The sequence below is a fragment of the Episyrphus balteatus genome, chromosome 1 (genome assembly GCF_945859705.1).
Source record: "Episyrphus balteatus chromosome 1, idEpiBalt1.1, whole genome shotgun sequence".
NCBI lineage: Eukaryota > Metazoa > Arthropoda > Insecta > Diptera > Syrphidae > Episyrphus > Episyrphus balteatus.
This window is the reverse complement of record NC_079134.1, coordinates 46,035,470-46,052,678: the sequence shown is the minus strand read 5'-3', so window position 1 is coordinate 46,052,678 and position 17,209 is coordinate 46,035,470. Positions and strand designations below refer to the sequence as shown.

The following is a 17,209-nucleotide window of genomic DNA, read 5'->3' as shown; positions in this document are numbered from 1 at the left end:
TACACTATTCTGTTCTCAAATTAGAGAGAATGGACTATCACTGTCTGCCGGACAGACATGTCGTTTAATAGACTAACATGTCCGTCCGACCACCAAAAAATCAAATTTTTTTGAAAACCATCCGGCAAATCGGACAGGCTGTCGGATGGGTGTTCACATTATCAAAACAGCATCAGATCAGACCAAATGGCGGCTGGTCTGTCCGGTAAGTTAGTCAATGTGAACCCCCCTAATGTCAGCTACCGAATTCTTATTTGTTTAAAATACCGACGAAAAACGCACAAAAACCGATAAACCACGCACACCACTAATTTTTAAACAATTATTTACCATTTTCCGCGATGAAACACGAAGAAAATTTGTTATTTTTCAATTTATAATATTTTTAAATGACATTTTATAAATTAAAACAAAAACAAATTTCCTGTTTACTGCGATTGAAATATAAAAATTAAAGGCCGACCTGACAGATTGGTGCCCATTTTTGACAAACAAATTTTGACAACGTTCGGAATATATTACCTTATTATGTGTACTGTGGTACTGTGGTATTATTATACTTAAGGCTTGGCCACACCGGAGGGTACGCGGTAGCGGTACGGGTAGCGGCAACGATATTTGTATTAAAAAAATTCCACACCAGAACGTTGCCCAAGTAACAATTTTACTTGCATAAGGTCCATTTTCTTCGATTCGGCAAGCTATAGTTTGTATAAGTTTAGTTTAAGGCTTACTTACGCAAATCATCCATTTTGGAAACAAAGGATGTCTCCTTAAGGCCATCTGGAAGTGTTTAGAAGAAGCCTTGCAAATATAAGTTAAAGAAGACCTTCATAAGACCTGTTTGAACCGTTTTAAAGAAGCCTTCTATTTTCAAGTGACAGAAGGCTTTCATAAGACCTGTTCCAAGAGGTTCTTGTAAGTATGCAATGTTTTCATCTCTCAAGTATACAATGTTTTTCACCAATAAATATGCAAAGCTTTTATCCTGCAGATATGCAATGTTTGTAACACTTTAGAAAAAAACATTGCATTTTTATGTGAGGTTTCAATTAGCTCCTTTTTTGCCACTCATCTTTAATATTCGAGTATGGTCTACTGGTAAGGTGCTGGCTTGGTATGCAGAGGTACGTGGGATCGATTCCTGGCGGGGCCATTTGTGAAATAAAAAAAAATGTGTTCTTTTTCAATTAAAATACAATTCTTCCCATTTCAGAACGACAGGAAAAGCATTGACATGGCCAAAAAAGAAGAAAAAACAAAATAGAAAAAAATTAAAAGAAAAAAAAAATCAATAAAATCTTTTTTTTTTAATTCATAAATTCAACATCTTATAACAACCTCCATAAGGCCTTATTATAACATCCAATGCAAATGATAGTTTCCTTAGCGAAGCTACAGTTTCCCTAAAATGTTTCATTGTTTTGTAAAAAGGCCTGCATAAGGTCGTTTTACGCTGTTCGTCACAAGCTATTTGCTTGTGGATTGCCTGTGGAGGAAGGTCTTGAGGAAATTCGGTAATGTGCGCCAAAATGATTTGCATAAGACTTGTCCTTCTTCTTAAACAAGTCAAAAAATGACTTGCATTGACCCTTATGAAAGCTAAATTGTTACTTGGGTGATGTGTCAGTTTGGAATTTTTTCCATACAAATACCCGTACCGTTACCTGTACCTCTACCGCGTACCCTCCGGTGTGGCCAAGCCTTTAAGGCTTGGCCACACCGGAGGGTACGCGGTAGCGGTACGGGTAGCGGCAACGATATTTGTATTAAAAAAATTCCACACCCGAACGTTGATGTGTCAGTTTGGAATTTTTTCCATACAAGTACCCGTACCGTTACCTGTACCTCTACCGCGTACCCTCCGGTGTGGCCAAGCCTTTAAGGCTTGGCCACACCGAAGGGTACATGCGGTAGCGGTACGGGTAATTGTATGAAAAAAATTCCACATCTGAACGTTGATGTGTCAGTTTGGAATTTTTTTCATACAAGTACCCGTACCGCTACCGTATGTACCCTTCGGTGTGGCCAAGCCTTTACTCTGCTATAATAGGTGTGTTTTTTTGTTTATCTATATAGATTTTGTGCAAAAAAACGACATCGGGATTTTTGAATTCCATAAAAACATTTGGCAACACTGTACATATATTTTGGCAGCTGTCTGTCAAAAATGTTGCTTTTGTTTTTTTTTTTATTTTAACTCCGAAGTGGGAAGGCCATTACATCCATGTTGGATGCAAAGAAAAATTTTCATATGGCCATGGCATCCATTTTGGATTCAAAAATTTTTTTTTTCACAAAAACCAAAAATTATCTGTATATTCTTAGCTACATTTTAAGACCATGACCATTAACATTAGTTGCGTCGTTCTTGTATTATAAGCGTTTCAAGGTAGCCATATTGAATTTTTTTTCGATTTTTTAAAAATCAAATGTGAAAACTTTTTTATTTTTTTTTTAAATTTTTCGAAAAAACTTTGGTAATTTTATATACATATCTGTTGAACAATCTTATCAGGATCCATTTAGGACTTTTATCTGAAAAGTGCATTGCGTATATCTCGAGATATTAACATTTCAATGGAACCATCTCAAACTAATTTTTGATTATTTTTTTCTATGAGAGTTTTTTTCAAACCTCGTTTTCTCCGCTTTTTTTTTTTGTTAATATTTTCAGATATTTTTGTATGAACACAACAATAAACCTACCTTGGCAATACTGTTTTTTATCGAGAGAAAGTAAAATCTGGATAATTATCTGGATTTTTCAAAAATCTATACAGATAAAGTTTTTGTTGTTTTTAACACGTAAATTGTTTTGATTTCAAAAATCTCGATGTCGTTTTTTTGCACAAAATCTATATAGATAAACAAAAAAACACACCTAATAATAACTTAAGTCAACAGCGAACATGTTGACTTTGGAGACTTCAAAATTTTTCGTTTCGCTTCAGCTGCGTACTAGGCTTTACCGCCATTCAACCGCAGTAAAAACATTTTCTGCGCGCCACAAATCTAAACAAAAAATTCATACATCTCCGAACGCACCCATTGGCAACCATCTGGCAATCAAACTGTTCCCACTACGAAACATGCATAAAATTTTAACAAATTTTTATTAATTTATATTAATCGAATTTACTATACTCTACTATTAAACAAATCAATTTTCCAAACCATAAATAATAACTATATTTAAATGGAAATAAATTTCGATTTCCCACGAAAATAATCAAAATTTTTCCAAATTTCATCTAGTAACAGTTTATTCAAAATATCTGTTCCCATTTTCGCTACTACTGCTGAAAATTCGACGCCATTTTTTTTCCAACACAAAAAATGTATATTCTTCTGCTCTGCCTGGCTCTCTCTCACCGCCAGTGTATTTTGTGTTGGGAAAATCAATTGTCCAGGAAGAATATATTTTTTTGGATTTACTTTTTTCCTCGCCTCAATAAAGCAAAATAATTCCCTCCAAGGAACCCAAATGCATAGTTTACGCCCGTCTAGCCCAATTCTGCCCTCAATAAATTACCATTAAACCTGTGAAATATACATTTTGTTACGTGATATTACGAGTGTTGTTTTTTATATGGTGTGGAAATTATATTAAAAAAACAAAAAAAGCGTTCGCCCGCGATACACCACCATCATACACTTGAGAAAAAGAATCCTCCCAGAAGTGGCATTTTCATTTTTATGCAAAGCAATATAAATTTTTCTTCCATTGCTCTCGCCCCTTTAGCTCTATATAGTTACTTGCAGCACCTCTGAGTTGAGTGTGTGTGGTTTTTTTCGTTTTCGTTTTTTTTTTTTATTGTATTTGTTGTAGAGAAACAGTTTTTTTTTCTCATCTTCGTTCGAAGCGCTTATTGTAGCGCACCTTTTTGGACGCAACGGCGCCTTCAAATCGGATTGATCGAGGGCTTTCTGTTTCTCTAGCAAGGAAGTGGTCTTTTTTGTACAACTCCACAAATGCGGCGGCCGTAGCAGACCCGGGGAGAACAAAAAAGGTCAGCTGATTGTATAATGTAAGTGGAATCAATCTCGTCTGTGTGGAATTAAAATTTTTTCTCAATTTCAGTGGAATTTTTATAAAGAATCCAAATTGTGGAATGGATTTCGATTTTATGATGGAGATTCATTATTTTTGTATAAATTAGCATTTTGATATTAGCATTTTTTGATATTCTAGCATTTCGTTGACCTCAGGGCGGATATCTTTGGCCTCTGTTCGTTTGCTTTGATCAGTTTTTTCTGTATTAGCTTTTTTTTCAGCTACGCAATGGAATTTTAATTTATTCAAAAACTGTTTGCTTTATAGTAAAATTTGAATGCAAAAACAAAATTATGTTTTTGAGCAAATACACAAAATATTATGTAGTTTTTTTTTTTTTAATTATTCTCTAGTTGAATAAAAATAAAACAGTGAATAGGATCTACTCTCAGTACGACGTCACAATACATTCCATTGAAATTTCTGTCGTAGTAGAATGAAAAAAAAAAAAAAAATACCAGTATTATCCCACTATTCCCTTTATTTTTTGTCTCAGATAAAAAAAAAAAAACAGCTTAACTTAAGTTCCGAATTTTAAAAGGCTCTGATTGGTCAGGATCAAATGTCACCTATGAAAGCTGACCAATCAGAGCCTCTAAAAATTCAGAACTTAAGTTCAGCTGTTCAGGTGGCCTGCATTGAAAACGAGGAATTTCATGTGAATGGCTTTGCAAAAAGCTTTTACTTTGCTTTTCTTTTTATATATATTACAAAATTTCGATCGAACTCTATTTTGTAAACACCCAAGAATTGTAGGCATGACGCATCAGCTGGCATGAGCTTATGTCAAAATCGAACTTACTGCTTCGTCATGTTTTGTGAAAACATGAGTAACCATAATAAACACATGTGAGCACAGTAGAGTGGGCCGTAAAAACTTTTTTTTTGAATTTCTGATCCTATTGCGTTGAAAAGTTGAGAATGGTGAAGAGGGAGTTGTCAAAAATTGTGCTAACTTAAACAAAAAATCCAAGCAATGGCATAATAAAAGGTCAAGTGTGTTTTACTACTTTTGCACGTTTTGGTCTTTGTTTAAAAAAAATTGGATTTTTTTTCATTAGATAAGAACAGTTATACCTAAATTTAAGATCAAACATCTTTTTGACGCCAATACAGCTAATATGAATTTCCATTTGCCACAAAAAATCAATTATTTTTGATCTTCTGTCAAAAAATATAGGGAAATACTGGTATCTCAAATTCTATTTGCCAAAAGAGATCCAGATCTAGATTTTTAACAAGATTAAAGCACTAGTACCTGGGTGACCGAGCTTTGCTCGGTATCTTAAAATGTTATAACTTTCAGTGACAAAAGTCAAATGTAAACAGTAATTTTTGGGAGTGGGTTGGAGTTTGCAATGACAAGTTTTTTCGCGGGTTATAAAACACCACATTCCCACTTTATAATCCAGTTTATTTACGCAAATTCGACTTTCACGACATGTTTTTTTATTTTTATTGGAGGCGAGTTTCTTTTCGTGGTGTGTAAAGTGGTACTTTTTTGCGAAGATTTGTTCTTCTCAAATGCTTACCAATTCTGACAACCCGTTTAGCCGTCGTTAAACTGCATTTTATACCGATTTTCAGCTTAATTTTTAGCGCGAAGTCATGTTATTCTGATCATTGCACATCTATGGGCCCATGTTGTGACGGAGTAGCTTCAACTTTTAATTTTGTTTCTATACCCTTTGATATTGCGCAAATAACTGCATACTGAATTTTAACTTGTGTTTGTTTTTGTCCCAATGCATCGTTGATTTCGGCCTAATTCAAACACTTCTTTTATTTTCGCCATTTTTTCCGCGCCTTAAAAATTTTTTCCGACCCATTTTCGTGCTTAAAGGTTATACATAATCAGATTTATTGACAGAAACAGTTTTGAGTCCAACTGACCCGTGCAGCTCATCATTTATTAACATTTTTGCTTTGGAAACTATTCAGATGAGCCAAAAAATATACCTGTTTTTATGAATAGATTTGGTCTAGCTACCGTGTGAGAAGAACGGTAGGCCCTAAGACAATTTTTTTTCTCCTAAACTAAGCGCATAAAGATGTTCTCTCGTTACATATATAATAAATTGCACGACTGGGGTCGCACGTACTTGCTCTTATGGTAAAAGTTACTCTAATGTTAAAGTTTTCAATTGAACAAAATAAGGGAAAAATTAAAATTTGATATTTTCACTGAAAAAAAAAATCTATTTTTATAAATAATTAAATAGCGTTTTAAATGCTCTTTTACAAAAAACTAAGTATGCCATTTTATTTCTAGTATAAAAAGGAATTTTTAGAAAAAAAATTTCGAAAATCGTTAGAGCCGTTTTTTAAAAAATTAATTTTTTATACAGGGTGTCCCAAAAGTAATGGATCAAACGAAGTATGCAGATAGGCCAACTTAAGGGCTCTCAGAATTTAATAACTTGTCCATCCCAAATCCTTACGGTTTTTGATTTAATGCAGTTTTTGTGAAATTTCGATAAATCCCGACTTTGCAACAGTATTTTGCTTCCTCCGCTCATAATTGATTTTTGTTTTTTACAATTCTTTCACTAAAACATTGCCTAATAATAAGAAATAATTAATTAATCAAAATATTTTTTATTTCATTCGCCATTTTGCTGCAAATGAATTAACAGTTCCATGTTTTATGAAAACTCAATTTCTCACTTTTATTTCAGAGCCACACCCTGAACTAATTTTTTATGGTGTGACCCTGGTTTATTACTTTGAAAACTTGCCGTGTTATTGCAGTTTTCAAAAATGTATAAAAGTTTCCAAAGATGAAATTAGAACGAAAGATATTACAATTTGAATGCAAAAAAACAGAGGTTTTCAGAGCAAAATAACAAACAAAAATCGAGGCTTTTATTCAAAAAGAAATAAACAAACAACAGTCGAGAAAATTTGTTTATTTTTCTTTGTTATTTTTCTCTGACAGACCCTGTTTTGTTGCTTTTAAATTGTAATATCTTTAGTTCTAACTTCAACTTTGGAAACTTTTATACATTTTTGAAAACTGCAATAACACGGCAAGTTTTCAAAGTAATAAACCAGGGTCACACCATAAAAAATTAGTTCAGGGTGTTGCTCTGAAATAAAAGTGAGAAATTGAGTTTTCATAAAACATGGAACTGTTAATTCATTTGCAGCAAAATGGCGAATGAAATAAAAAATATTTTGATTAATTAATTATTTCTTATTATTAGGCAATGTTTTAGTGAAAGAATTGTAAAAAACAAAAATCAATTATGAGCGGAGGAAGCAAAATACTGTTGCAAAGTCGGGATTTATCGAAATTTCACAAAAACTGCATTAAATCAAAAACCGTAAGGATTTGGGATGGACAAGTTACCAAATTCTGAGAGCCCTTAAGTTGGCCTATCTGCATACTTTGTTTGATCCATTACTTTTGGGACACCCTGTATATTAAAATTTCCTAACATTTGTCAAAAAGAAAATTTATATGCAATTTTGAATAAATAATTAATTTACACATAAAAACGAAATTTCAAAATTTTTCACCAACCCGTTTCCAAAAAATTGATTTTTCAAAAAAAAAATTTGAAATATTTTTTAAAAATCCAAAAATGTGTTTTTTGAAAAATTAAAAACTTTTTTAAATAATGATTGTTTAAACGTTTCTGTATTAAAAATTTGGTCGAAATCTGTTTTGTCGTTTATGAGAAATTCATAAATCCAAAAAACTGTTCTATGGCAGGTACCGTTAATAACGGTACAAAAAATATTTTTTGTATTATCAAAGGCGGCTCTTATTAATAACAGTAAGCATAAAAATTTTAATCAACATCGTTAGAGCCGTTTTTGAAATAAATCAACTTTTCTGTTTCCGTTATATGACAGGTACCGTTAGTTTTGGTCCTAAAAAAAAAATTCAATTTCTCCTCTAGGGAATCACCCAAAACTGTTAACTACCAAGTTTGAAGAAAATCGCTTCAGTAGTTAGGCTGTAGCTCGAGGTTCTTACAGACAGACAGACAGACAGACAAACAGACAGAATTGCCGGACCCACTTTTTTGGCATTCTCCATCATCGTAATGTCATGTAAAATTGTTATCTCGAGTTCGATTTTTTATACGTTAACAATAGTCGCATTGAAACAAAAGAAAAACGTAAAACAAAGATAATGTGTCATACCAAATTAACAAATTACTTATAAATTTCAATACATGATCAAAAAAGTCATGATCTAAAAAATTTTGTTTAGTTATTGTAACAAAAAGAAAAAAACAATGCTTAAAAAATGGAACCATATCTCAAAATTTTATTGAAATCGTTGAATCTGTCTCCGCGAAAAAAAAACTAATGTAAGAGAAAATACTTCCAAAATGTTGTATTTGCCTAAAGGAAAAAACCCTCAAAATTTCATCGAAATCTTTAAAGCAATTACCAAAAAACTTATATGTGAGAAAAATAAGCTTAGCGGTGGGCGGATATTTCTAAAAGTACTTCCAAAACATTTTATTCGGCTAGGGGACCAAACTCTCAAAATTTCATCGAAATCCTTAAAGTTGTTACCAAAAAAAATTTTATGTTAAAAAAGTGGGCGCGGCAGTGGGCGGATTTTTCCAAAAATACTTCCAAAACTTTTTACTCACTTAGATAAACAAACCCTGAAAATTTCATCGAAATCGTTCGAGCCGTTTCCGAAAAAACTTAGGTATATGTTAAGAAAGTGGGCGTGGCAGTGGGCGGATTTTTCCAAAAAAACTTCCAAAACTTTTTACTCGCTTAGATAAACAAACCCTGAAAATTTCATCGAAATCGTTAGAGCCGTTTCCGAAAAAACTTATATGTTAAAAAAGTGGGCGTGGCAGTGGGCGGATTTTTCCAAAAATACTTTCCAAACTTTTGACTCACTTAGATATACAAACCCTGAAAATATCATCAGAATCGTTAGAGCCGTTCCCGAAAAACTTATATGTTAAAAAAGTGGGCGTGGCAGTGGGCGGATTTTTCCAAAAATACTTCCAAAATTTTTTACTCGCTTAGATGAACAAACCCTGAAAATTTCATCGAAATCGTTAGAGCCGTTTCCGAGATCCCAATTTTATATATATATATATATATATATATATATATAAACAATTTTAGCTCGTTTAAAGTTATAAGATTCACATGCGCACGACCAACGAATGAAAGAAAATTCGTTGATTTTGACATTTCTTTCACATGAAAGTTTTTAATTCGCGTCAAATTAAGTTTGAATTTGACACCGTTCTCCAAAAAAAAAAAAATAGATTGAAAATGATTTTTGAGATAAGGAAGCGCGAACTTTTTGTTCGTTGGTAATGTGGTTTGTTTGCAACGCGAATTTAGTCTGACAGTTCTTTTTATTTAAAAAAGTGAATAAATCATAAAATCAGATATATCAATTGATTTGTTGGGAATTAGTAAGAAAATAGGGCTTGAAACGTGTCTAAAATCACTTTTTTTCATTCATTCGTCGTTCGTGCTCATGTGAATAGTGCTTAAGACCTATTTTCAGACGCACTTTCACACGTACCGCAGTGTTTGACATTTATATGAACTTTTGTAAATTTTTTTACATGTTTTTTTCACACAGCTAAGAAAAAAAGTGAACCAATCTCGGCTGTGGAATTACATTTATTTTTCTCAATTTCAAATTTCGATTTTTATAAAAATTCATACTTTCATGATGGACATTTATTAATTTGTATAAATTAACATTTTGATATTTTAGCGTTTCGTTGTCCTCAGGGCGGATATATTTGGCCTCTGCTCGCTTTGAACAGTTTTTTCTGTATTAGCTTTTATATTAAGCTACGCAATGGAATTTTAATTTATTCAAAAACTATTTGCTTTATCGTAAAAACTTAAATGCAAAAATTGTGTTTTTGACCGAATACACAAAATATGTATGTTTTTTTAATTATTCTCTTGTTGAATTAAAAAAAAAAAAAAAACAATTAATAGGATCCAGATCCACTCTCAGTACTACGTCACAACACAGTCCATTGAAATTTCTCACGTAGTAGAAAAGTAGAATAAAAAAAGAAAGAATACAAATACCAGTATTATCCCACTATTCCCTCTATTTTTTGTCTCAGATAAAAAAAAAAAAACAAGCTAAACTTAAGTTCTGAGTTTTTAAAGGCTCTGATTGGTCAAAACCAAATGTCAGCTATGATCTCTGACCAATCAGAGCCTTTAAAAATTCAGAACTTAAGTTCAGGTGGCCTGCATTGAAAACGAGGAATTTCATGTGAATGGTTTTGCAAAAACCATATATACAAAAAATATATGAAAAAATTACCTCATAAAAAAGTCGGATTTCTTAAGAAAAAAAAATTTATCTCGGTTATTTATGGAATATTCCCAACAATGTTGTACCATTTTGAAAAGAGAATTGAACACACCAACTTTTAGGGCAACTTGCCGAAACATCGTAGTGCATTTTTTTTACACTACGGTTCATTGAATTAGAGTCATGTAAATTTTTTTAGTACTAAGTTGGGTAAAAAAGTAATATTTTCTTTAAAACTGATGCAGCTGAGTTAAAATTTTTGAATGCATTTGATAGCAGGGTTATTCAAGGTTACGTAACAAAAGAAAAAAATGAGAAAAATAAAGATTTGTAGTCACGGCACATGAAAAACCGTCACAGGGTGACTAATTTTTCGACTTTTTTTCAAATGCCCATAACTTACAAAATATATGGCTGCGATTTTTTTTATTATTTTTCTGATAACTGTCACCACCTACCCTATCTACCGTTTTCGTTTCGACGTTAACTTTTGGGACAACCTGTATATGGTCATAATTTTGAAAAAAAGATATAAAAAATGTTAATGCAGAAAGTATTTTGTTTTTTTTTTTTTGCTTAGAAGAAGTAGCATACATTATAGTTTCATAAAAAGTTATTATCTCAGTTCTCCGACTTTTTTTGGTGGTTATAGGCAGTGCATGTTGCTTACATGCAACATGAGAAAAACACATTAGTTTTGCTATTTATTATTTTGGAAAATAACTTTTTGCTATTCATATTTCTTAGTTGTGATGTTTTTCACCCGATAATACCGAAAAAAACATTTTTTAATATTGATTTTCATAGCTTGGGTTCGAAAGGGTTAAAGGCTCTGATTAATCAAAATCAAATGTCAGCTATGAAATCTGACCAATCAGAGCCTTTAAAAATTCAGAACTTTAGTTCAGGTGGCCTGCATTGAAAACGAGGAATTTCATGTGAATGGTTTTGCAAAAACCATATTAATACAGTAAAATAAGGAGAAAAAAGGGGTAAATCTCGGAATGAATGTTAGTAGAAATTTTTTTTGCTCAATATCTTCCTTTTGCCATTCTATAACATATCTCAAAAGTCTAGAAAAATCTCATGTCCGCTTGTCGCGATTTCAAGGTCAAATCGCGAAATGGAGATTTTCAAAACTAGCAAAAATAGGCTATGGTATTATATACACATATGATACATGATTTCAAGGTATTTTTTAATGATGATTCCAAAAAATCTAAAATCAAGACAATCTGACGTCTCTGGAAAAAGTTATACCTGTTTTTCATCTGTCAACTCATATTATTATAACAGTTGCAAACTTACTGCCGAAAAACCCTTAAAAGTTATGATAGATGAACCAAATTTTGCATGAAGATTTTAGAATCCATCATTATTAAAAATCAAAACAATCCATTACGAAAAATATATATACCTACGAAATAATGGTATTTTTTGATGGAGGGGCAAATTTTAGGATATGCACTAAAGAAGATTCTTGTTCATCTTAGGAATAAGTGCTAATAGGCTAATTTTTTCATTTTAATCTTTGTTTGGATATTCTTTAACTACCCTCAAAAATCTAAAAAAATCTCATGTCCGGAAGTCCCAATTTTCTTGGTTTGAAGATAAGTTGCAGATTTAAAAAAATTGAAAAACTACACTTCAGATATTTGTGTCAGATCAACATGAATAAGGTGCATTACTTTTCAGGGATGGTCAGGTTGACTTGTTTGTGAGTTTTGTTGGAATAAGTGTTAAAAAATACCTTTAAATCATGTCGCTTATGTTGGTATACATATAAAAATTTAAACTTTTCTTATTAATTTTTTAAAATCTGCACCTTATTTTCAAACCAAGAAAATTAGGACTTGCGGACATGAGATTTTTTTAGATTTTTGAGGGTAGTTAAAGAATATCCAAACAAAGATTAAAATGAAAAAATTAGCCTATTAGCACTTTTTCCTAAGATGAACAAGAATCTTCTTTAGTGCATATCCCAAAATTTGCCGCTCCATCAAAAAATACCATTATTTCGTAGGTATATATATTTTTTGTAATGGATTGTTTTGATTTTTAATAATGATGGATTCTAAAATCTTCATGCAAAATTTGGTTCATCTACCATAACTTTTAAGGGTTTTTCGGCAGTAAGTTTGCAACTGTTATAATAATATGAGTTGACAGATGAAAAACAGGTATAACTTTTTCCAGAGACGTCAGATTGTCTTGATTTTAGATTTTTTGGAATCAGCATTAAAAAATACTTTGAAATCATGTATCATATGTGTATATAATACCATAGCCTATTTTTGCTAGTTTTGAAAATCTCCATTTCGCGATTTGACCTTGAAATCGCGACAAGCGGACATGAGATTTTTCTAGACTTTTGAGATATGTTATAGAATGGCAAAAGGAAGATATTGAGCAAAAAAAATTTCTACTAACATTCATTCCGAGGTTAAACCCTTATTTGACTGGATTATATATATTTTACAAAATCTCGATCAAACTCTATTTTGTTAACAACCAATTTGTAGGCATGACGCATGAGCTCGCATGAGTTTATGTCAAAATCTAACTTACTGCTTTGTCATGCTTTGTGAAAACATGAGTATCCATAATTAATTTCCATTCGGTTCAACCAAGTAGCCAATAAATGGCATATGGTCTAAAAGTGAGTTTTACTACTTTGGCAATTTAGGTCTTTGTTTTTGGATTTTTTTTTATTAGAGAAGAACACTTACATATACATACCTACATATATACAAGATCGAACGTCTTTTTACATCAATTTAGCTAATGTAAATTTCCAATTACCACAAAAAATAATTATTTTGTATCTTCTGTCGAAAAATACTGGGAAATACTGGTATCTGAAATTCTATTTGCCAAAAGAGATTAAAAAACACCGCTGTATTCCACAACTATGTGAATATGTATTTGTTTTTTTTTTTTATTTTTGAAAATGTTCGTTTAAAAAAAAGTTATTTTTACATCCATATAAAATATGCTGCAGTTATGGAACAAAATATTTTTTTTTTAAACTGCGTTCTTAGTGTTCTTCTTGTGTAAATCTTGCTAAAAAATGAGATCTAAAATATTATATCTCGGATCATGAAAAAATGATCTTTTTAGCAAATAGAAATAGAGATACCAGTATTTCCCAGTATTTTTCTAAACGAAATGAAAAAATTGATCTTTTGTGGCTAATGGAAATTTAAATTAATCTGGTGCCCCTATTGTGTAACTATAATTGATAATAAATATTTTTGATTTGTTATACAGTACTAGATTTTTTCGATTTCAGAATTTATGAATTAAGAAATCATGGTTATGTGGGATAAAATGAGTTTAATAGTCATTCAAAAATATTTTTCTCTTAAGTTACCTGTATTTTAAAGCTCATCACTTTTTAGTAATACAAAAAAAAACAGTTGCAAAATAAAGTAAAGTAAAAGCTCTTAGTAAAAGCTATCCGCAGAGCAAAAACAACATGGGGAAACGTTCTGATCTCGTACAAAATACCCCGTTGCAAATTGTATACCTTTTTTAAACTCCAGGCATAACCTTGGTAGAATCTACGAAAAAGTGGGTAACGCAATTCAGTGTTCACATCGAGCTACTGGCCCGGTCCCTGGTCCAAAGAATCAGTTGAATGCTTTGCGGCAACGAATTGGTTTTTTTTTTTCTTGTTTTCTGATGTTTCAAAAAGTAAAAAAAAGTCACAAGCGTCTTCATTTGACACCTTAAAAATGTATCCACATTTTAAATAAATTGATTAATGGGGCACTTAATCGTCAAGAGTGGGAAATTTGTGCAATAAATTTATAGTTTCCATTTTCATACACACTACTGTATTTTACATTAACTATGTAACTATAAAGTTGCCAAAAAACTTAAAGGAATGCAAATAAATTTGAAAGCGATCGGTAAAGAATTTTTTGAGATTTGCCATGAAACCCAAACGAACATAAGAGTTTTTTGCATAGAGAATATGCTCCAAACATGTTGAATTCAACTTAGGATTTCTCAGAGAGGAAAAGAGATATTAAAAAGATTGAAACAGATTTTGAAAGTTCTTTGAGAAACCGCTACAAATGTAATTATTAAAAATTATCACGCAAAAGGACATAACCTCAAAAACTGTTAAAAAAGGGTATTTTTGATTTTCTAAAGGTAATATCTACAAAAACGTGATAGAATTTTTTTGACTTCGGATTATTATGTACAGTACATGAGGGAGAGTACGTAAAAGTACGCTTTTTTCATAACAAATTAAGCTCGCAAAAACGAATAGCTCGATAAAAGATTTTAAAAAAGCTTTTTTCTTACTATTTAGACCCCAAGGAACATTTCTGCATTAAAAAATCTGTAGTGCAAGACACTTCGAGTAGTGTCGTGTTCAAAGGACCCGTGGTAATACATTGGAATAATTTCAAGTTATTGAACATCAAAAATAGTTTTTTAAAGTTAGCTTTTCGTTAAATAAATTCTTTTATTTTGTCACATAGAAAGTTAGCCATAGTTTTTTGAGAAAGTTAAGCAAAAGTTTATTTTACGCTCCAAAAATATTTTATATGATTGTTTTATAGCTTCAAATTTTTGGAATACATTTATCCCCACTCATTTTTACACAGAAAGACGAATATTGACAGGTTTGCCTTTGATTTAAATCAAATGTGCATGAATGGTGTACGAAAATTAAAGTTGTATATAGCGTTTCAATGCAGATGTAAAGCTGAAGCTGGAGCAGTAACTGAATCAGTAGTTAAACTTCAACTTTGTTCAACTTTGAATCGTTCAACAGAAGCATCTTTTTTTCTCATTTTTTTTTTAAACACCGGTATTATCCCACTATTTTTCTGTCAGATCAAAAGGTAGTTTTTTGAAGTTATACTTTACAAGGGTATAATTTTTTGATTTGTGTAACACTTTAATACGCGTTTTTTATGATACTTTGCATGGTTTCTTCAGATGATAAAGAAATATCGGGTGTACCTACATGAGTAGACACACATACATTTTTTTTTGCGAATTCTAAGATCAATCCATAAACTCGAAGTAAACAACGAAATACATTGGGATTAAACAAAAATATTTCTTCTGACTTCTTTTGATGTCTCTTTCTTTTATCTCCTTTTTAAAAATGTGTGGGTTTCTTTTCACATTTTTGCTTGTGTCATTTAATGTTTCCAATTATTATCGTCTAAGTTTGGAACAAGAAAAAATATCAAAATTGCATCCAAAAGGGGGCAGCTTTGTAAATAACCCAACAATTTTAAAACGATAAAAAAAAAGGAAATAAGTTGAGAATATTAGCCGTGTTTTATTTTCCTCGTGATCCAGATCAGATCATTGTTTTTATTAGCTTTACAACAAAAGCAGGATCTTGTTTTGTTATTGTTTTGCAAATAAATACAATGATCTGATCTGGATCACGGGGAAAATAAAACACAGCTGTTATAAATATTGTAAACCCAGTAACAACCCAAACTAATGAAGCGATTTGGTTTTCAAACTTGCTAGTTTTTGATGAATCCCTAGGCCTAGATCAAGGGGCACGGTAACAGTTGAAAACAACGCAGGCCATTTTTTACCCCCCTCTAACTTTTATACCATAGATGCCAGAAATTTCAAACTCGCTTCATTTGTTGAGCTGGTCAAGAACACTTACCTACTTAGGATGAGTAGTTTCGACTGAGTTACTTACATCACATCAAAATTATGGAGCATTTCCAGTAATCATAGTAATGTGAGATTTTCAATTCAGGGGGCGTGGTAACCTACCATTTTCTGTGAACTTTTGTAAATTATTTTAGAGCATTTCTGATTATCGTAGAATTTTGCAACTTGGTAGAATTTTGTAGCTGTTAGTTGGTACAAAGTAAAAAATTTTAAATTTTTGAATTTTAGCTAGCTAAATATTATAGAGCACTTTTAATAGAATCTTACAGCTTGGTAAAATCTTATACCATCAAAAAGTAATGAAATCACAATAAAAACATATGTACCTGGGACACACTTTTAGTATAGATACTATACTACGGTAAAAAAACTCTGACACACATGTGACATAAATTTATACTATGGTATCTATACTAGCAGTGTGTCGCGGTAATAACTGTAAAAAAAAAAAACAGGTTATCCTTTGTCAAAAATATGCTGTCACAAAAAGGACTGAGATGTAAAAGTGTAGATATCAAGTTCAAAAGTTTGGTTTTAAATTCGTATCAGTTAAATTTTGATTGTTTACTTGGCAATTTTTCCAATAACTTTAAAAATCGGTTATTAAAAGAAAAATTGTCAAGAGAACAATCAGCATAATTTTGACATAGGAGAACTTGGCTTTTTATTACAGTTATGTTTTTGTTGTGATTTTTTTTAAACGGTACCTGTCATATGACAAATATGGAAGAGCTAATTTTTTCTAAAACGGCTCTAACTGCTCCACTTTAATAACACTGCCCAACACACAAAAATTTTCCAGACCGTTGTTTATCATTTTTTACTAAATTTAGGGTGCTGATTTCTAAAATAACATTAGTTTTTTTGTATTTTTATTTTATTACTTACTGAACCGAAATGCATTAGGTTCGATAAGAAAATTTCTGGAAAATGTTAACAAACAGTTAAAATAAGCATAACTTTAAAATAAGTACGAAATTACCCCAAAAATGTGGAAAACTAAAATATTCCAAAAAATAGAGCTCCTAGAAAAAAATTAATGTGATCTTACTGACCTCAAATACATTAATAAATTTTTCTGTAAAATTTAAAAAAACGCTCAAATTAAGGAAAACTTAAAAATTAGTATGAATATTCCCCCAAATATTTCAAAAACTAGAGCTGCTAGAAAGAAACCAATATTATTTTTGAGCTAA

The 17,209-nt window shown here is 31.4% G+C and overlaps 1 protein-coding gene across 2 annotated transcripts in view; it reads left to right on the top strand.

The window, feature by feature from the left end:
* The first annotated feature begins 3,307 nt into the window (after positions 1–3,307).
* Positions 3,308–17,209, top strand: part of LOC129906894 (uncharacterized) — a 34,565-nt gene continuing 20,663 nt past the window's right edge. The window contains exon 1 of one of the 2 annotated variants that reach the window (XM_055982909.1): positions 3,308–4,031. The gene's annotated coding sequence lies outside the window, so the exon portion shown is untranslated. The remainder of the gene's footprint in view (positions 4,032–17,209) is intronic. The other variant, XM_055982958.1, reaches the window with a different exon arrangement.